Source organism: Gopherus flavomarginatus, chromosome 3, assembly GCF_025201925.1.
Source record: "Gopherus flavomarginatus isolate rGopFla2 chromosome 3, rGopFla2.mat.asm, whole genome shotgun sequence".
Lineage (NCBI taxonomy): Eukaryota > Metazoa > Chordata > Testudines > Testudinidae > Gopherus > Gopherus flavomarginatus.
Genome location: NC_066619.1, coordinates 230205821 through 230228424, shown reverse-complemented (window position 1 = coordinate 230228424; position 22604 = coordinate 230205821). Strand labels below are relative to the sequence as shown.

Genomic DNA, 22604 nt, shown 5'->3' with positions numbered 1-22604 from the left:
GCCCATATGGAATGTTTGCATAAACATTTAGGTCCTCATGTAAACAACCTTTTGGGAGAAACAGTCCTTAATTGCGCACGTGCACACACACACACACACACTTTCTTATTCCTTGCAAGTAAAAAAGAAAACTTAAATTCTTCACATATTTGTTAATAAAATTTTACAAAGCACATCTTTAATTCATTCTATGGACTGTTAATCACATTTAAGCTATATTCTCAGATACTTGCTAAAATTATTCACCAATTTTCCAGATACTTCAATTCTCTAGTGTAAAGTAAAAGTAGGACTAATTACCTCCTTAGATGCTTAGATGATGGTTCCCATTAAAGTTAAACTGAGCTCCATGCATATTTCTAAAGATTAGTCTAAAGTCGGAAAAATGAGATCTTCCATTTTGATTTTAGGTTTATATGTTGTCATAAACAGATAGCTAAGGGTTAATGTCTCTTTCACCTGAAGCACCTGACCAGAGGACCAATCAGGAAACCGAATTTTTTCAACTCTGGGTGGAGGGAAGTTTGTGTCTGAGTCTTTGTTGTCTGTCTGCCTGCTTTCTCTGCGTTTTGGAGAAGTAGTTTCTGCTTTCTAATCTTCTGTTTCCAAGTTGTGAGTACCAAAGAGTTTGTTTCTTTTGTATTTACATGAATATAGTGCTGGAGTGCTTTGATTTGTATTCTTTTTGAATAAGGCTGTTTATTCAATATTCTTTTAAGCAATTGACCCTGTATTTGTCACCTTAATACAGAGAGACCATTTTTATGTATTTTTCTTTCTTTCTTATATAAAGCTTTCTTTTAAGACCTGTTGAAGTTTTCTTTACTGGGAAATTTCAGGGAATTGGGTCTGCAGCTCACCAGGGAATTGGTGGGAGGAAGAGGTCAGAGGGAGATCTGTGTGTGTTGGATTTGCTAGCCTGATTTTGCATTCCCTCTGGGTGAAGAGGAAAGTGCTTTTGTTTCCAGGACTGGAATTACAGAGGGTGGACTCCCTCTGTTTAGATTCACAGAGCTTGCATCTGTGTATCTCTCCAGGAGCACCTGGAGGGGGGAAGGGAAAAAGGATTATTTCCCTTTGTTGTGAGACTCAAGGGATTTGGGTCTTGGGGTCCCCAGGGAAGGTTTTTCAGGGGGACCAGAGTGCCCCAAAACACTAATTTTTTGGGTGGTGGCAGCAGTACCAACTCCAAGCTGGTAACTAAGCTTGGAGGTTTTCATGCTAACCCCCATATTTTGGACGCTAAGGTCCAAATCTGGGACTAAAGTTATGACATGGTGGCAGAGGTGGGATAGACAGAATCCAGAAGCCAGTAGGAATATTTTATTTTTCTTTTCTCTGCTAGGGGCTTTTTAGCAGAGAGAAACAGTTTGATTTTAAAAAGGAACCAGAGAGAATTTTTTTTCTGCTCTCTCTGGCAAGTTTCTGGCTTGCATATTAAGCAAGGAACCATTAAGCTGTGACAAAAGAGTCTTTTGTGACACAATAGCACTCCCATTAGGAGGCAAATACCAGCACTATATACATGCAAATAAAGTGGTTTTTCTAGTTTACGCTAGAGGAAGAAAAGGAAATAAGCACTGTTGCTAGGCAGACTTCAGGAGGCAACAGAGAACCTGCAGTTCTGAAGATAAACACCGGAGGGCACCCCAACACAAGAAAACAGAAACCATATCTACCAAGACAAAAATGGTGGCCGAAGAACAAATCAAAGAAGCTGAACACAGGCGAGAACTGGAAAAAAGACTACAAGAGATGGAGCTAAGAGAAAGAGAAAGAGAGGCGGCCCACAGAAGGAAACAAGAAGAAGACGACGTCATGGCCCACCGCCGAGAAATGGAAAAACAACAAAATGAAAGGAAAGAGAAGGAAAAACAGAAAAAACATGAACTGGACTTAGCACAAGCAGGGCTGCATGCGCCAGCCAATCCTAACAACCCTTTGCCAATTATGGTTCCACATCATAGGAAATTTCCCACCTACAAGGCAGGTGATGACACCGAGGCCTTCTTGGAAAATCTTGAAAGAACCTGTCTTGGGTGCAACATCCCTGAAGACCAGTACATGGTAGAATTGAGGCCACAGCTCAGTGGACCTTTAGCAGAGGTGGTAGCTGAAATGCCTAAGGAGAACATGAACGACTATAAACTTTTTCAAACCAAGGCCAGATACAGAATGGGGATAACCCCGGATCATGCTCGTCAGCGTTTCAGAACCCAAAAGTGGAAACCAGATGTGTCATTTCCCAAACACGCCTACTACGTTGGGAAAAATTATGAGGCCTGGATATCAGGACACAATGTTAAAACCTTGGAAGAACTGCACCTCCTCATACAAATGGAGCAGTTCTTGGATGGTGTTCCTGAGGACATAACACGGTACATACAAGATGGAAAATCCAAAAATCTCACTGAGGCAGGGGAGATTGGAGCCAGACGGATGGAAGTGGCAGAAAGAAAGAAAGCTACTGTCAAGGGGAACGAATACCCCAGGGGGCACACCGACCATAAACCCATAAACCCTACAACCGAGGACAGCCAAAGACCCCACATACAACCCAAGTCAAGGCACAGACGCCCTATTCGTCCACCTCACCGGTCTCCAGTAACTCACCTCGGCCCAGTGACCCATCAGATGGAAGATGCTTTAAGTGTAATGAACTGGGACATATCAAGGCCAACTGTCCAAAGAACACCATGCGAGTGCAATTCATTACACCACCATCACACCAAAGATCCCCAGGCCCAGATGCCTCTCAAATACCCTTGGAGCGAAGGGAAAAGAAGGTTACTGCGTGGAGAGACACGAGGGCACAAGTGTCAGCTATCCACCAATCCTTCGTTGACCCCAAATTCATCAACCCAAAGGCCAAAGTTACAATTTACCCCTTCATGTCACAAGCTGTAGACTTGCCTACAGCTCAACTGCCTGTCCAGTACAAAGGCTGGTCAGGAATGTGGACTTTTGCAGTCTATGACAATTATCCTATCCCCATGCTACTGGGAGCAGACTTGGCCAACCAGGTGAAGCGGGCCAAGCGAGTGGGAATGGTTACACGTAGCCAAACCAGGCAAGCTTCCAGACCTATTCCTGTTCCTGAGCCGTCCACAGACGCCCCGTCTGGGTTACCAGAGACCCAGACAGAGGTAGTGGACCCGGATTCCATGCCAACCACTGAAACAGCCACAAAACCTCCAGTCCCAGGCCCGGAACTGGAACAGCAACCAGCACCAGCAAGTGCAACCACATCTTCAAACTCAAAGCCAGAGGGCGCCAGCGAGCCAAAACTGGCAGAAGCAACAGACAGCCATACCCAAAAGGCTCAGCCAGAGCCTGAAATAACCTCAGGTGCACCAGAGGAGAGCGGTTCATCAGCAACGGAAACAACTCCATCACCTACATTGCTTCCAGAGGGACCAAGCCCAAGTCCCCAGTCTGAGGAAGAACTGGTGACCCCAGCCTCAAGGGAACAGTTCCAGACTGAGCAGGAAGCAGATGACAGCCTTCAGAAAGCTTGGGCGGCGGCACAGAGCACCCCACCACCTCTCAGCTCTTCTAATCGATCCCGGTTTGTTATAGACCAAGGACTTTTATACAAGGAGATTCTTTCTGGTGGACACCGGGAAGAATGGCAGCCGCAAAAACAGTTGGTGGTTCCAACTAAGTACCGGGGGAAGCTTTTAAGCTTAGCCCATGATCATCCCAGTGGCCATGCTGGGGTGAACAGAACCAAGGACCGGTTGGGGAAGTCCTTCCACTGGGAGGGGATGGGCAAGGACGTTGCCAAGTATGTCCGGTCTTGTGAGGTATGCCAAAGAGTGGGAAAGCCTCAAGACCAGGTCAAGGCCCCTCTCCAGCCACTCCTCATAATTGAGGTCCCATTTCAGCGAGTAGCTGTGGATATTCTGGGCCCTTTCCCAAAAAAGACGCCCAGAGGAAAGCAGTATGTACTGACTTTAGTGGACTTTGCTACCTGATGGCCGGAAGCAGTAGCTCTAGGCAACACCAGGGCTAACACTGTGTGCCTGGCCCTAACAGACATCTTTGCCAGGGTAGGTTGGCCCTCCGACATCCTTACAGATTCAGGGTCTAATTTCCTGGCAGGGACCATGGAAAAACTGTGGGAAACTCATGGGGTGAATCACTTGGTTGCCACCCCGTACCACAATCAAACCAATGGCCTGGTGGAAAGGTTCAATGGAACTTTGGGGGCCATGATACAAAAATTCATCAACGAATTCTCCAATAATTGGGACCTAGTGTTGCAGCAGTTGCTGTTTGCCTACAGGGCTGTACCACATCCCAGTTTAGGGTTTTCACCATTTGAACTTGTGTATGGTCATGAGGTTAAGGGGCCATTACAGTTGGTGAAGCAGCAATGGGAGGGGTTTACGCCTTCTCCAGGAACTAACATTCTGGACTTTGTAAGCAACCTACAAAGCACCGTCCGACACTCTTTAGCCCTTGCTAGAGAGAACCTAAAGGATGCTCAGGAAGAGCAAAAGGCCTGGTATGACAGACATGCCAGAGAATGTTCCTTCAAGGTAGAAGACCAGGTTATGGTCTTGAAGGCGTAACAGGCCCATAAGATGGAAGCATCATGGGAAGGGCCATTCACGGTCCAAGAGCGCCTGGGAACTGTAAATTACCTCATAGCATTTCCCAATTCCTCACTAAAGCCTAAAGTGTACCATGTTAATTCTCTCAAGCCTTTCTGTTCCAGAGACTTACAGGTTTGTCAGTTTACAGTCCAGGGAGATGATGCTGAGTGGCCTGACGGTGTCTACTACGACGGGAAAAAAGACAGTGGTGTGGAAGAGGTGAACCTCTCAACCACCCTGGAACATTTGCAGCGGCGACAAATCAAGGAGCTGTGCACTAGCTTCGCCCCATTGTTCTCAGCCACCCCAGGACGGACTGAATGGGCATACCACTCCATTGACACAGGTAATGCTCACCCCATTAGAACCCCACCCTACCGGGTGTCTCCTCATGCCCAAGCTGCTATAGAACGGGAGATCCATAACATGCTACAGATGGGTATAATCCGCTCATCTACCAGTGCATGGGCATCTCCAGTGGTTCTGGTACCCAAACCAGATGGGGAAATACGCTTTTGCGTGGACTACCGTAAGCTAAATGCGGTAACTCGTCCGGACAACTATCCAATGCCATGCACCGATGAGCTATTGAAGAAGTTGGGACGTGCTCAGTTCATCTCTACAATAGACTTAACCAAGGGGTACTGGCAAGTACCGCTAGATGAACCGGCCAAGGAGAGGTCAGCCTTCCTCACCCATGCGGGTGTGTATGAATTCAATGTCCTTCCTTTCGGCCTTCGAAATGCACCCGCCACCTTCCAGAGGCTGGTAGATGGTCTTCTAGCTGGACTGGGAGAATTTGCAGTTGCCTACCTCGATGATGTGGCCATTTTTTCAGACTCCTGGCCCGAACACCTACTACACCTGGAAAAGGTCTTTGAGCGCATCAGGCAGGCCGGACTAACTGTTAAGGCCAAAAAGTGTCAAATAGGCCAAAACAGAGTGACTACCTGGGGCACCAGGTGGGTCGAGGAACCATAAACCCCCTACAGGCCAAGGTGGATGCTATCCAAAAGTGGCCTGTCCCAAGGTCAAAGAAACAGGTCCAATCCTTCTTAGGCTTGGCCGGATACTACAGGCGATTTGTACCACACTACAGCCAAATCGCTGCCCCACTGACCGACCTGACCAAAAAGACCCAGCCAAATGCAGTTAAGTGGACTGATGAGTGTCAAAAGGCCTTTACCCAACTTAAGGCAACGCTCATGTCTGACCCCGTACTCAGGGCCCCGGACTTTGACAAGCCATTCCTAGTAACCACGGATGCATCTGAGTGTGGTATAGGAGCAGTGCTCATGCAGGAAGCAACAGATCACAACTTCCATTCTGATGTGTTTCTCAGCAAGAAACTGTCTGAGAGGGAAAGTCACTGGTCAGTCAGTGAAAAGGAATGCTATGCCATTGTGTACGCCCTGGAAAAGCTATGCCCATATGTTTGGGGACGGCGGTTCCAACTACAAACTGACCATGCTGCACTAAAGTGGCTTCATACTGCCAAAGGGAACAACAAGAAACTTCTTCGTTGGAGTTTAGCTCTCCAAGATTTTAATTTTGAAATTCAGCACATCACAGGAGCTTCTAACAAAGTAGCTGATGCACTCTCCCGTGAGAGTTTCCCAGAATTCAGTAGTTAAAAAGTGTTCTTAAAATGTAGAAGTCTGTTAGTTATATACTTAGTGGTATATGTAAAGGTGCATGTGTTGTAGTAATCTGGTTATTTTAAAGTTCTAGACGGAAATCGCCGCCAGTGAGCTTCCCCACTGTCTGCAATTTGGGGGGCGTGTCATAAACAGATAGCTAAGGGTTAATGTCTCTTTCACCTGAAGCACCTAACCAGAGGACCAATCAGGAAACCGAATTTTTTCAACTCTGGGTGGAGGGAAGTTTGTGTCTGAGTCTTTGTTGTCTGTCTGCCTGCTTTCTCTGAGCTTTGGAGAAGTAGTTTCTGCTTTCTAATCTTCTGTTTCCAAGTTGTGAGTACCAAAGAGTTTGTTTCTTTTGTATTTACATGAATACAGTGCTGGAGTGCTTTTTGAATAAGGCTGTTTATTCAATATTCTTTTAAGCAATTGACCCTGTATTTGTCACCTTAATACAGAGAGACCATTTTTATGTATTTTTCTTTCTTTCTTATATAAAGCTTTCTTTTAAGACCTGTTGAAGTTTTCTTTACTGGGAAATTTCAGGGAATTGGGTCTGCAGCTCACCAGGGAATTGGTGGGAGGAAGAGGTCAGAGGGAGATCTGTGTGTGTTGGATTTGCTAGCCTGATTTTGCATTCCCTCTGGGTGAAGAGGAAAGTGCTTTTGTTTCCAGGACTGGAATTACAGAGGGTGGACTCCCTCTGTTTAGATTCACAGAGCTTGCATCTGTGTATCTCTCCAGGAGCACCTGGAGGGGGGAAGGGAAAAAGGATTATTTCCCTTTGTTGTGAGACTCAAGGGATTTGGGTCTTGGGGTCCCCAGGGAAGGTTTTTCAGGGGGACCAGAGTGCCCCAAAACACTCATATTTTTTAGGTGGTGGCAGCAGTACCAACTCCAAGCTGGTAACTAAGCTTGGAGGTTTTCATGCTAACCCCCATATTTTGGACGCTAAGGTCCAAATCTGGGACTAAAGTTATGACAATTGCGCACGTACACACACACACACTTTCTTATTCCTTGCAAGTAAAAAGAAAACTTAAATTCTTCAGATATTTGTTAATAAAATTTTACAAAGCACATCTTTAATTCATTCTATGGACTGCTAATCACATTTAAGCTATATTCTCAGATACTTGCTAAAATTATTCACCAATTTTCCAGATACTTCAATTCTCTAGTGTAAAGTAAAAGTAGGACTAATTACCTCCTTAGATGCTTAGATGATGGTTCCCATTGAAGTTAAACTGAGCTCCATGCATATTACTAAAGATTAGTCTAAAGTCGGAAAAATGAGATCTTCCATTTTGATTTTAGGTTTATATGTCACCAAACACCACCACATACAATTATTTTAAATATGGAAAACAGATGTGTATAATAATGTCTTTACAAACACTGGCCTTTTTAAATGTGTTTTTGCAGTACAATATACATAAGCTTGTTTTGTCTTTCCTAATGTTTCTTAGTTACATGGATGCACCTGTGTATGCTGTCTCTTTCAGGGCTTGTAACAATACTAACTCAAGAATATAAATACATCATATGAGAGTATATGGGGTAGATCACATGTAACTTGATCTTGCCCCCTTCTGAAGTCAATATAAATATTGCTATTAGCTTCTATTAGAACAAGACTGGGCTGATGGCTTTGCTTTAAATCGTGCATGGAATATTTCTTCTATCTGTAGCAAAGTATAATAACTATGTTCTGCAATGTGTTCCAAACTATGTCATGTAGATTTATAGTCATTTCCAAAGGCAAGCCCAAAGCCTTCATATCTATGCAAACCAACAAAGAAGCCATAGAACTCAAAATGAAAAAAAAACAAAAACAAAACAAATGTTGAATCACATTTATACAAGAAAAAAAATCAAAGAAACAATTATCCATTTAGCCTCCACTTTACTAGAATTAATAGAATTCTAGCTCTGCTTGATAAAGGTGTGAAACTGATCTGTCCTACCTGAATGTCTGATCTTTTTTCATTATAAAATGCTTTTCTCTACAGAAATGTTTCAGCAAAACAAGAATATTCAGGACATTGTATAAATAAATCAATTAACAAATACATCTGCAAAAAAAGATATCAATGAGTTATACAATAGAATATAAAATCATCTATGCTCTTATATCACAGTCATCACCATAGGATATGGCCAACAGTAATGCTAATAAGTGAGATGACTAACATCTGTCATGATTTATACAGCTGATAACAGAAATTATGTAATTCCATTAGTGACAAGGAACAAGACCCACAGCTAGCCAATGGGGGCACTTTGCAAACCTTAATGACTACCCAAAAAAATTGACAGCCAAGAAATAAACAAAGAGCTGTGTGTGTGAAGCAGCTAACATAGGGCTTGGGACATGGCTGCTGACAGCAAACCTTACAGGTGGCTGCAAGGGGATTCACACTTTTCACTTAAGTATGGGACAGATTCTCTGTGGCACCCACTATCTGCTTTCAGAGTGGTAGGCTAAAGAAGGTGGTATGGATCCCAGAACCTAGAGAGGTTCTACACCAGGCATTTGGTAGAGTAGATCCCAGGCTGTTCTAACATATGTAGACTGGTAATGACCCCACCAGGGTTCAGAGTACCCTCCATGCTTCCAACAGATTCCTAACCCAGGCAAGGTTTAATGTAGTAAAACTTTAACAGTGACAACCTACAGGATATAAAGCATTTCTACAATTAAACAATGCAGCTTGTATTTACAACACATGTCCTTGCTGAGGTGGTTTTACTATGAAGTACTCTGTATAAATAAATTGGTTTTAAGTTCCCTCACATCAAAGGGAAAGGGAGCAAGGAGAACAAGGTGAAAGGACTTTGTCCTGTGTGCTTGCTGAAATCTCAAACAATATTCTTCCAACAGACGCAAAATGAGAACAAATCCAGAAATTAGCAATTTGATCGTCTCCCGTCTGCGCAGAGGCAATTTGAAATCCATAGAGAATTTATATCTCAGGAGTGACATACAGATTTTAAGACTATAAAGTGCAGTTACACATCCTGAAACAATCTTATGCAATAAACAATGTAACTAGCTATGATTCAACAAGTTATTTTTAATCCATTTTCCTTTCTTTAGGATGTAGTCAACACATGAGAGTTATGTATATGTTACTTTATCTTCAGGGAAAGGGGAATTCTAATATTATACACACACACACACATATACTCACACACTTTGGACATTCTTCATTGCAGAAGAAGTTATTTTATTGGTACACAAGGATTCATGAAAATTTTATTTAGGGCTGTCATGAGTGTACAGCTAAAGGTAGCATAAAATCCCTCCTTTACCTGTAAAGGGTTAAGAAGCTCAAATAACCTGGTTGGCACCTGACCAAAAGGACCAAGAGGGGGAGAAGATACTTTCAAATCTGTGGGAGGAGGTTTTTGCTTTGTGCTCTGTGTGTGTTGTTCTCTCTGAGATAAAGAGAGACCAAGCAAGTAATCTATCTCCTAGTGAAATGATACAGCTAATATTACAAAAATGGCAAGTAATAGCAAGGAAATGTGTTAGATTATCTTTTGTTTCAGCTTATGAATTTTCCCTTTGCTAAGATGGAGGTTTATTCCTGTTTTTTGGTAACTTTGAAGTTTTGCCTAGAGGGGAACTCTGTGTTTTAAATCTTATTACCCTGTAAAATTACCTTCCAATCTTGATTTTATAGTGGTGCTTCTTTTACTTTTTTGTTTATTATAAAGTTCTGTTTTTAAGAATCTGATTGGGTTTTCAGTGTCCTAAAAACCCAAGGATCTGGTCTGTGCTCACCTTGGTTACCTATTTGGTTGGTATATTATTCTTAAGCCTCCACAGGAAAGGGGGTGAAGGGCTTGAGGGGATATTTTGGGGGAAACAGGAACTCTGAGTGGTCCTTTTCCTGAATCTTTGTCTAGCTCACTTGGTGGTGGCAGCAATACCATTCCAGGGCAAGGAATTTGTGCCTTTGGGAAGTTTTTAACATTAGATGGTGGAATATAAGCTTAGGGGGTCTTTCATCTAGGTCCCCACATCTGTACCCCAGAGTTCAGAACGGGGAGGGAACCCTGACAAGGGCTATGTGCAGTAACCATCACAAAAGAATCTAGACACACTGGGCACTGACGAAAATACAAGGGAAACATGCTTTGCTCCTTCAAGTGCAGAAAAGAGGCACAGAAATATCTAGGGAGATTCCACAGACAAAAAACAGAAAAAGGAAGTCACGAGAAAGCTTTTGTTCATAACATTAATAAAGTTGTATTTGAGAAGAGCTACTCTGTACTATAGATACATAAATGTGTAAATCTGTTCATTGATTGTTTTACTCCAAACCAGAGAGCAACAGCAGCTTCACAGAACATCCACGGCCACCGCTAGCATTTGAACTCTGAGACAAAAAGCAATAAAGGGGATCAGGAAATACAAATGGCAGCTTGGAATTAATTGCTGAGTTTAACAGTGTAGCAAAGTTCTTCTGTTGACCCTTCCTATTAGCAAGCGTTGGAACCTTGCATAAAGCCAACTGATTCGTCATAGTGTGTGTGAGGCTGCTTACCTCCATCTTAGATGCAACTGGGGTTGGAGTACTATAAATGAACAGATAAAGGTTAAAGATATCGTCTTCCCTTAATCAATATTCTGATTTCTCAGAAACATCTCAGTAGTGAGGGCAGGTGTATCAGTTTTAAGTCATTGTGTTTTCTTGAGTCTAAATAGTCACCACTGTTGGGACATCAAGCTTTGTATATGTGCATAAGGAACCATTTACAGTCTAAAAGAGAGCACTTGTTGGTAAGTCAATGAGCTATGAAACTTATGCTTTTTGAGTGGATAAAAAGTACGCTCTTTAGTAAAAATACAGTCACCAATAGAGAAGTACTTCTTTCATAAGCAATAGCCTTTGTTTGCCAAACATCTACATTATTTTTGAGTAGTGGTCAGCACATCCCCAGTAACTTTGAAAATTATGAATGATTTGGATGGATTAGCTGGCATTTAACATCTGCATATTGGAGATTTTTTTATGTTTCTATTAAGTAATGCCACTATTCATCCTAAACTGTTTGATCATGCTCCTTTTTTAGGATTATTTAGAAATGAAATGAGCTAACACTGAGATGCTGTCTATTACCCAGACAAGCCATTAGACCAGCAGAATTGATGATACAGAGATTACTGGATCAAACACAAAATAAATAGATCTGGGTGGTCAAAACAAACTGTTACATCGGAAGCAGAGATGCTCCCCCTAATACTGTGATACATGTGGAGAAAAACAAGACAGTATTACATTTTATTTTTGCAAGATTACTTATTCATCGGTATTTCAGAGGTGATTTGCTACCATAGTCAAAACTTTTGATTAAAGCACTAAACACAATTGCTTCTTGTTCTGTACCAGTAAAATGAGCTGAAGGCTGATACCTTGAAGAAATGAAGGATTTCCTTAATGCTGAACAGTAAACTCAGCACTAAATGTGGATCCAGTTCCAGCCACCTGGAAACTGAAAAAGCATTTGGTGCTTTTCAAAGATCTGTGATGCAATCTATTTAGAAACAACTCCTTTAATACATTTTTCTACCTCTCTCTCTCTCCCCATTATTTACTACTAAAAATAGCCGTCAGGATCAAGGTGCATTGTACTGACCAGCTTCTGCCCCAAAGAGCTTACAAACTAAATTTGCATGAGTAGAATGCCTTTATAACTGAGCAACAAATACTTGATAGAAGCAATGTTACACGTGGAGCATTGCAACTTCTGGGAGTGTAGATTCTTGATTGGGATTATATTGCAAGTCATTAGCTCATTGGTAAATTGAATGAACCTACCAGAAACCTGAAAAGAGCATTTAGTGATTAAAAGTTCTTTTCACTTTTGTAATCTTCTGCACTTTCTGGCATAAACTCAAGTACATCACAACAAAGACTATGCTCTCATGTTTTCTGATTCAAGGAAAACAAGGTACCAGGAATCTCTCAGAAAAATCTTGTTCTTGTGAGACTTCCAGTAAGATTTTGTAGAATTATAACTGTTTGGATTACTAAGGTAGGCATCCAGCTTTTAGATGTATATCTAAACCAAACCTTTAGAGTATCTCCCAGCACTAGGCTGCAGGTCAATTATTATCTTGGACTGTTCCTTAAATAGAGAAGCAGGACCAACAAATGTGCAGTATTTTGTTCTCTTTAGCCACACATGAAAAGACGTTTTTCATACAGAATTCTTTGTCAAGTTCCCTATTCCTCAAGGCAAGTACACAACCTGATCTTTGAACTGCAAAGGAATGCATCCAATGAGACCCTGTTGTCTCCAGATGTTATTTAGTTGAGAGCTATAAGGTACTTTCATAGGCTAGTACCTATATTTTGAAACCACAAAGCAAACTAGCTGTTGCCTTACACAAAATAATTGTTGGTTGCTATAAATGACTGATCATGAGATCATTTCCTCTACTACTGAGGTATTATATTTGACATACAAACATCCACAGATGTGTTGAAGTGTAGGCACAGGATGCTGATGCAAGTGCCTGAGTGAAAGACTTGAGAATAGTGTTATTGCAAAAGTTAAGTGCATTTGAATTATTATGCATGCTGCCTATTTAAACCTATGCCTGGTTGGCATGTATGCCCTAGGGCAAGCATCCAATCAACTGGTAAATTGGCATCATGCTGTCCAAATAGCTAGACCTAAGTCTTGGCAGCCAACAACCAGTGTATGTTCAATTGTGAATATGAACGAAAATATCCCAGCCAGGAAAAATCAAAAAAGCTGTTGATCCTCATTTTATGCTTGCAGCTAGATTTATGTTCAATTAAAAATAGCTTTCCTTGCTGTGTAAGGTTTTACTTGGCCTCTTTGAATCATGAAAACGCTGAACCAAGCTGCAGAGGGATTTTTAATGTAATCTTCTTTAGCGCCTTTAATTGTTTGATGGAGACTGACTCTATACATCCCTCACACTTTAGATACTACTGCAATAATATTTACAGAAAATATGATTTGAGGTACCATAAGGAAGCTAATAACATGTTGGTTATTAATATAATTGTAAAATGCATGTTTTATATTATATTCAAAGTTATTAATTTATTCTCTATGATATTACAAGAACATGATTAAGACCAGACAGCCTAGTCTACGTAAAGGTGATAAACAGGTCTGGTTTAGACAAAGGAATATGAGTTTACCTCAACTTATGTATGAGCAGTAAAGAAAGCCATCAAGCTAATCTGGCAAGGGTTATCCTGATCAGAACTCAGAGAATTAACATGGCTCCTGCACCCCAAAGAGACTCAGGAAAGTGAACCTGCAGTAATCCTTCTTAACTTGTAAGAAAAAAACATCCCTTTAGGGATATGAAGGGAGAGAGACTCTTTATCCTTCACTTTAGGAGACAAAGAAACCAAGCAATTTGATCTTGGATGAGTCATGGTCTGGTTGACCAGCAAAAGGCTGAAAAGACGATTAAGGGAGAGAAACTATCTGTAACAAATAACTGTATCTTGCTAGATTAAGTTTTAAACTATTAGATGTATATTTTCCACTTTTTATTTGCTTGTAACCTTTATCTCTTACTAGATATCAGTTAATCCATGCTCTATAGTTAACTTGTTTGGTTTTGATTATAAATCATCCGTGCAGTGTAAGTTGAGTAAAAGTGTGTGCTTCTAGAAAGCTGACAGGTTGAGGTGTTTAACTGTGTCTGAACCGGGCTGTGAGGGTACAGTGCGAGAGGTTGGATTTGGGAGGGAAAAATTGAGGCTGGAATGGTACTAAAGCTCAACCTGCAAGAGATAAGCAGGTTGGCAAAGCCAGAGTGAGGCTTGTGGGCTGCTAGGGTCAGAGCTCTGGACTAAAGCTACAGAACCACAAGACACCGAAGTTTATTAGACAAACAGTAACCAAATCCTTACTGGCCTGGGACCCTAAAAAATCTGAGTCCATTCATTGCTTGGCTGGCTTGGTAAGGTATCCAGCATTTCTGGAGGATTCTGCATGCTAACAGAATCCATGATACTTTGTCAAAACACCACCCATAAAAATTAAACATATTATTTCAGTTTTTAACATTTATTTACATTTAAAGTTGTGCAACTCCATAATGATGGAGGGGTTGAAAGTGAGTTGGTAAACACTAAACATCTCCTCACAAATGATGATATCTTTTGTTCTTGCTATAGACATGACTACTGCAATGAATAAGCACCTTGCAAGCAAACAGTGCCCTCATCACAGCAGTCAAAAATTGCCAATGTTTTATTGGAAATTGCAAATGACTGCGGAGATGTGAATGGGATATCTGGGAATTAGATTATGGGGGGGACTATTAGTAAAACAGACAAAGCATTTCACTTCTTGAACTCTGGTTGGAATTGAGACCAGATTTCCCATTCCTAGATTTGGGAAACATAGGCAGAGGCTGGAAGGCAGAAGCTGATATAAGGGAGTGTATGAGAACAAGGTGGTGGGCAGGATAGTGGTTGTCTCTTTATGCTGATTCAAGGGGCTGGGAAACCCACACAAGAGCTCTCAGACCACTGGCTGGTGGAACATTAGTGAAGGAATTACACTGAAACCCTATGGCTTGTTCTCCCTCCTCATAGCTCATTTTCCTCCACAATGCCCTATTAAATGTCTAAGTCTAGGTCAGCTACAATATTAACATTTCTGAAATTTACAGACTCTAAGAATACATTGTACCAAAACACAGCTCCTCTTAGGTTTTGAAGGCCATCCCTTGAAGATGTTACACAATCAAGACAGCAATATGGAACGAAGGGCAATTTCAATATTAAAATTAAAATGGAAAAGCTAAGTCTCAGTGTTATGAGAGATCTGCTATAATGACATGAAAATGTAAAAATAGGTTAAATGTTTTCATTATCACCAAAACTTAAAAATACATATGTATTGTGTAATTCAAATCAGGAAATATCTACAGGATATTATCCAGATAATATATTCACAAATTATAGCAGTGCACTTTTTTCCTCTCTTTTTTTTTTAAAGGAGTATTCACACTTTTCTGTGAATGCCTTCAGTTATATAGGAAGAACCCTTAACTTTCTTTGGTCAGCTTTTCTCCAGCTTTGTCCCTTTATCTGAGGCTTTTTATAGCTCTTCTTTCATTTCTTTATAGGCCTTTCCTGGCAGGATCTAAGCTTCAACTTAGTGTGATAGCCATCATCTCGGCCAACACAAGGAATTGAAGTGGGGACCTCTGGAGCTAAAAGCACAAGCCGCTACAGCTTTAGCTAAAGAGATGTTCCAACATAGAACTGTAACAGATTTACATGCACACACACACGGTTACATTATTCTTTTAAAAATGGGAGGTGACTGGTTAATTCAAAGCCAACATAGTGACAATTTCTGGATCAGAAATACAGCAATGTGTTGGTCACTCACCATCTTCTAAAAAACTGATTGTAAAGAAACTCAGAGGCAGATAATATGTCACAATTTAAACTGCTTTGAAAAGTTTGAAGTTGTTTATCTAGACAAAAGGGATTAATTGCTGCTTTTAACAAACCATAGATTATAAATTACATGAAATAGTGTATACATTGTACCTGAACAACTCTAATATGTATGTTAACTCAGCTACGTGTTCCAGTTTGGTAATCAGATCTTCAAGTCAATTCCTCAATTCTCATTGCTCTCAGACACATATGTAATTCTTTAGATCTTAAGCTTAAATCAACATGAATAAACCATGTCCCATTCTTAGTTTAACATCATGGTTACTTCCGCTATGCACGTTAAAAGTCTAGCCAGCATGATTTTTTTACCCCTGAAAATCCTCCAGCGAATTTTGCTTGATTGATGAACAGGCATTTTCCATCAATATTAATAAAAATTACATGTATATACTAACTTGGTCATTTTAAAGATGCTTTGAAAAGAACTAAGTCAGTCAAAAACCAGTAGGAGAGCACTTCAATCTCCCTGGACACTCAATACCAGACCTTAAATGAGGCCATGCTTCAACAAAAAACAACTTCAAAAACAGACTTCAACAAGAAACTGAGGAACTGGAATTAATTTGCAAACCTGACACCATCAAATTAGGCCTGAATAGAGACTAAGAGTGGCTGGGTCACTACAAAAATGTAATTTTGCCTCTGTTGACACTCACACCTTCTTGTCAGCTGTTGGGAATGGGCCACATCCACCCTATCTGAATTGGCTTTGTTAACACTAACTCCCTCCACTTGGCGAGGCAACTCCCATCTTTTCATGTGCTGTATATTTATACCTACTTACTTTTTTTCACTCCATGTATCTGATGAAGTGACACAAGGACCCCTTATTGTTTTTGCTGAGACAGACTAACATGGCTACCCCTCCGAAACCAGTGAAATACTAATATGCTAGAAAATTTAAATTTAAATAGACAAGATTGGAGCTAATAGTACTGAGCTAACATATAATTTATCTGAAAAATTTAGTCTTATTTTGTTCACGAATGCCCATGAATAGAATAGATTTTTTCAGATTTACAAATTAGAATTTTCTGAACAATTTTTTGGGAGGATTTTCTATCACTGACTTCACAGTGTTTGATACAAAGGGATTTCATGTGGGCGTTTAACTGTGAAGAGTTCAACCACATCCTTTACTGATAGGAATCCACTCCTTGTCTCACACATGGACAAGAGCAATAGTAAGATTTATGATATTTCTTAAATTATGTATTATAAATAAATGAAATACTACAGTGACTAACACAGTTAAAAATATTTTCAAACTATAACATACAAATTTTGAGTAGGAACAGTCATTCAGAATTAGAAGATCATAACCCACAGTTAAGATTTAGATTTATAAACCCTGTTTTCTGTAACAGGCTAACCAGATGATATGTCATGAATATATATAAATGTTTGGCGTGAGAAAATAATCAGTCCCAAAATTGTATACATCACCAAACAAAGCTATTACACATTCCACCATGTGAAGAATAAAGGTTAATAATCCAGTGTCAACAATGATGTACTATATACAAATGCTGGTAAAAATGATATACTAATGGAACCACCATAAAGTAAAATGATTCTTCCAGTCTACCTTGGTACAGAATCTTGTGATAACATTTCTTATTTGAACAAGCTGGATGTGTTTGGACAGATATGAGTTTGCATTTATGGAACAGTAAATGCAATAATGAAAGCGAAATATAATGCTGGTAGATCAGTAACATAACCTGAAATTACACATTATTTTCTGCATTTCAATGTCATGATGGGGTGATTTTTTCTTCTTCTGATGCTATTAATTGTTTAATTGAATACAAGAGTAAGGACAGGTGAAAAATATAAAATTATTTTTACTCTTAACAGGAGGATTAAAGATTAACTCACCTGTCAACTAAATATAATCTAATTGGATTTGTAATATTTCAGGACTGTTAAAAATCCACACTGTAGATTTTTGAACTGCAATATCCAGCATAGTCATGAAAGACAGCATTTAGGTATAAAGTATATTACACTTCAGTTGTTATCTTAGTGAAATCATTAAGCTCCCATTCATTTAATTATATTAGCCACATGCATACTGCTAAAACTACTAAACCAAAGGCTTCAATCTGCTAAATAATAAGCAGAAGCACTGAAACAGATAGATTTGCATTGTGCACTAAATGTGGGATTTGATTCTATATTCCATTACAAGTTATTAACTTTCCAGTAAAGCTTCTATATGTTTTGTTCCAAAAAGTGAAGCTGAATGCAAGGTACGTTAAAAAAGAGAAATTTTATTAAAGTCTGTGGACTTCTCTTTCCATGTGGCTGAGCTGTCCTTTAACCTAACTCCCTGCAATCCCTATTCCTCCGGTGACATTTCAGTTCCACTGACCATGATATATTTTCCCTGTTTTACAAACATTTTAATATAAAATTAAACACAAAATACACCTCTATTCTAATATAATGGTGTCCTCGGGAGTGAAAAAAAAAATCTTACCGCGTTATAGGTGAAACCACATTATATTGAACTTACTTCGATCTGCCGGAGCGTGCAGAACTGCCCCTCCTGGAGCACTGCTTTACCACATTATCCAAATTTGTGTTACAACACAATCCGATATATCAGGGTAGAGGTGTAATTGACACTCAGACTCCAGGTTCTGTCTCTTCTGCCAGAAGTTGTTAGCATGCAGCTAAGTTGGTGTTTCATCTTTACTACAGAATCATGTGGTTGCATAGTTTGAGATAGTTTGGTCTTCTCAAAGGTGAATGACAGAGGCTCCGGAGCCAGTTCCTCTTGTGAGGATCCAGCCAGAGAAACCAGAAGGAGTAGGCTTATGAGTTGTGAGGAGCATCCGTCTTCAGGATCAGTAGGTTCGTTGCTAACCTGCTGTACACTATTGCCTGCTTTCACTGGTTGTTGGCCATCTCTTCTTGGTGGATTCTCCATCCTTCTGGATGCAGCAGGCCTCCACTCACTGGTGGGCAGATCGTGATAACAGTCTCTTTCTGCTGGTGGTTGTCACATCCTGCTATCAAGGAGCAGAGATGTGTATTCATTCCTGGTTGGTAAATATACTCTCAAGTCTGTATAAGAGATCTGTCAAAGCCAAGGCATGGGGCCTGTATTTTTTGCACAACATGCTTATGGAATGAGGTGAAGACAACAACAACTTCCTGTCCTCAAAATATGATTCTATCCTGCACACTCAACTAATCTTTAATTTGAAAATATGGTTCTGCTCCTACCGGAACCTTAGCTTTTGTCTTCTGGCCACCCTGTTCTTACTCTTTTGACTGCTTGCAATTGGGCTTTTTCATAGCCTTTGATTTCCATCAGCTTCAGAGTCGAAACCAGGAGATAGTGCAGCATGGATTCAATGTCCTGATCACCTTTCTCCAGCGCGCTGATGCTGGGTACAACATCTGATCTCCCTGGTAGTGTTGGAGCTGCACCAACATATGTAGCAAGAAGGGTCTTGCAGTTGTTTCTAGATTGTGTTTCTAGGAGTGTCTAAGCTTATTGCACTATTATTGGCTAAAGGTGTACTGATGGAACCCACCCCCAGTCCAAAACCATAGCCAGAAGCTCTTTCTATTTTGTTCAGTCCCTGACTGGGTCTGCTGGCATAAGTGACTGGCTGCTTCTGCAAAAGAGTTATACCTAATCCTTTCTGATGCGCCACACTGGAGTGGCAGTCTGTCTCCTGGCTGGTAGTACATCAGGACAGGGGCATCCATTATCATTTGTTTCAGCATGTCAAATGCTTGCTGTTAGGGACCTGCCCAGTCCCTCTCAACATCCTGCCTTGTGAGCTGATAGACACTTGTATAGGAGCTGACATATGGGTTCCTCTATTGCAGCCAAGTGTGGACAGAAAGTATCTCATTCCTATAAAAGCACTGTACCCCTTCAGGAGTGCAGGAACAAAATGTATGAGGGGTGCTGAGAGCCACTGAACCAAACTGTAAATCCTGTATATGATGAAAACCACTTTATGCCAGGGGGTGCAGCACACTCAGCACCCGATTCCAGCACCTATGTACCCCTTTCACATTTACTAGAGCTGGAATGTCTCATTGTCTTCATTTTGATGGGATCGGCTCTCCATGCCTCTGATGTGAGCAGATGTTTAATGTATGTCACCTCATGCTGTTTGAGTCACATTTTATGTACATTCCGTTTTTATGTTCTTGTCCCTGCATCGCTGTAGAAAAGCTTGTCATTTCCTGTCATGGTCTCATTCAGCTTCTGTATTATGGCTTCTTTCACCTACAATGAGGATATCTGCAATTTTTTTCACTCCAAGGAGTCCTTATAGCACTTGAGTCTTCTCTGGAACACTTCTGGCACAGCATGCATAGTTATCTGTAGCAACCAAATGTTGCACAGGTTGTCAGCATACTGACTCTTTAACCAGACCTATGCGTCAAAACCCATTCCTCACACTATAGACCATACAGGTTCTGGATTAGGAAAGTTCTAGCAAGATTTGATCTATTGTGGGCAGTGGATATTTTCAATGCCAGTTTCAGTGGCTTTGGGTCTATGCAGATGAACAACATACCTGATGACATCTTCACCACCACCAGGCTGCATTAGCCCCTACAAGCCCTATAATACTCCTGCTTTACACACTTTTGAACTCCTTGGCCCACTGGACTACATAGTGCCATAAGACTCTTTCTTCGCACGCTTACTACCAGATCAGATCCATGATTTGTACGGCTGTATTCCCAAGAGAGGTCTGGGGTTCTTACCATCCACCACCACAAACTTCAATTGGTACAATCTGTTACTTCTCAGATTAGTTACAATGAGGTCACATTTTCCTTTGGGTTCCACTGTGTTCTCATTTTTCATTATGACTGCCCTTTGTAATGGGTGTGCAAGTCCAACTCACTGCACAGGAGGCCTCAGTATTCAGCTGAAATCACAAAAGGCAGGTTCCTATTAACATGGTTCCATGCATGGAGGATGGGACTATTCCTTGTTGCTTCTTGACCTGACCATTTGAACTGATATGCCCTCTGAGCCCAGGAGAGTCTCACAATGTTACCACCACTGTCACAGGCCACAGGATCTCACCCACCCACTCCTGTAACAACCCCCTGATTTATGTCTGAGTTATTGAAGTCCTCAAATCATGATTTAAAGACTTCAAGGTGCAGAGAATCCTCCAGCAAGTGACCCGTGACCCACACTGCAGAGGAAGGCAAAAACTCCCCAGGGCCTCTGCCAGTCTGCCCTGGAGGAAAATTCCTTCCTGACCCCAAATATGGCAATCAGGTAAATCCTGAGCAGGTGGGCAAGCCAGACACCTAGGAATGAATTCTCTGTAGTAACTCAGTTCACACCCCATCTAACATCCCATCACAGGCCATTGGGCATATTTACTGGTAACAGTCAAAGATCAATTAATTGCCAAAATTAGGCTATCCTATCACACCATCCCCTCCATAAACGTATCAGGCTTAGTCTTGAAACCAGATAGGTCTTTGGCCTCCACTGCTCCCCTTGGAAGGCTGTTCCAGAACTTCACTCCTCTGATGTTTAGAAACCTTCGTCTAATTTCAAGTCTAAATTTCCTGATGGCCAGTTTGTATCCATTTGATCTTGTGTCCACATTGGTACTGAGCTTAAATAATTCCTCTCCCTCAATGGTATCTATCCCTCTGATATATTTATAGAGAGCAAACATATCTTCCCCTCTTCAAGATGGTTCAACGTTGCCACATGCCTTGTAATGCTGTCCTACTTGGGGCATCTTCTCCTTTACCTTCTCATGCTGTCTCACACTAAAAACATCTTGCTATGTTTATGGAAACCAACTGCTTTCCTTTCCTGTTGTCTCACCCAACATGTAGTCCTGGGGATGTGATGCACCTTCTAGGGATTTCATCTTTCCTCTAAAGGCTTCCACTGCATCCTCATATCTAAGCATCTGTTTAATGTGAGATTGCCTTCCCAGAGCAAGTGCTCCCAGAGGGGATGATCCCAAGTGCCACAGACCATCCGATCCCAAATTATGGAGTTTGTCAAGACTCCAACATTGCATGTAGCAGCCAGTGTTCGTAAGCCAGTAACACGGAGACTATCCCCTCCCCTTTAGATTGTTCTTTAGGGAAAAGCCTGTGTCACTCCATAGTTTTGTCCTGCTTTGGGGACCAATAGGTCCTTGGGGCTCCTAGAATTGCTGGGAGGCTTGAGGCAGTGTGTGGTTCACAGCAGTGCAAATCTCTCCGCCTTGCTCCCCAAGAAGGTAAACTAATAGTTTTAGTTTTAATTTCCTGTTGTTGCTGTCCTCCTGCATGGCCAGGTCTATGTACAGCTCAAACTCCTCCTTCCACCAGGTACATCACTGGACTAGGTTTGTGTCTGCAAAATCCAGACCACATTACATGACTCATTCTGCCAGCTGCTACACTTCAGAGAATTCCCTGATCAGACATTGCCACTAGATTTTATTTGCAAAAAATGAAGCTGAAACAGGTAAAATTGAACAACTGGAACTTTATAAAACCTGTGTCCAGCTGGCTGACATAACTCCCCTCATTCCCGTTCCCTTGGTTTCCCATCAATTGCAGTTCCTTCAGGGAACGTGCCCTCTATGACTCATGACTCCAGTTCCACTGATCAGTTTTACATTAGGCATAGAAAGAACAGTTTTGATATTTTAGTTTTTGAATACTTAAAATTCTAAATTAGGTAGTTCTGTGGTAGGCTGTAGTCCTAAAAACCAAGTCAGTCCCAGGTACAAAGGTGTTTGTTTAGAATATTTCATCAGTATGGCCTTTTCTGGCCTGGCCTCAGTATGGTACAATGTATCATCAAAACAAGCATACAGGGGAATTCTTGTGCATTTTAAATACATCTTTATAACTGA

At 41.1% G+C, this 22604-nt stretch overlaps 1 protein-coding gene across 1 annotated transcript in view; it reads right to left on the bottom strand.

Moving 5' to 3' along the window:
* SGCZ (sarcoglycan zeta) overlaps positions 1-22604 on the bottom strand; it is a 592995-nt gene that overhangs the window by 376160 nt on the left and 194231 nt on the right. The gene's annotated exons all lie outside the window — the stretch shown is intronic.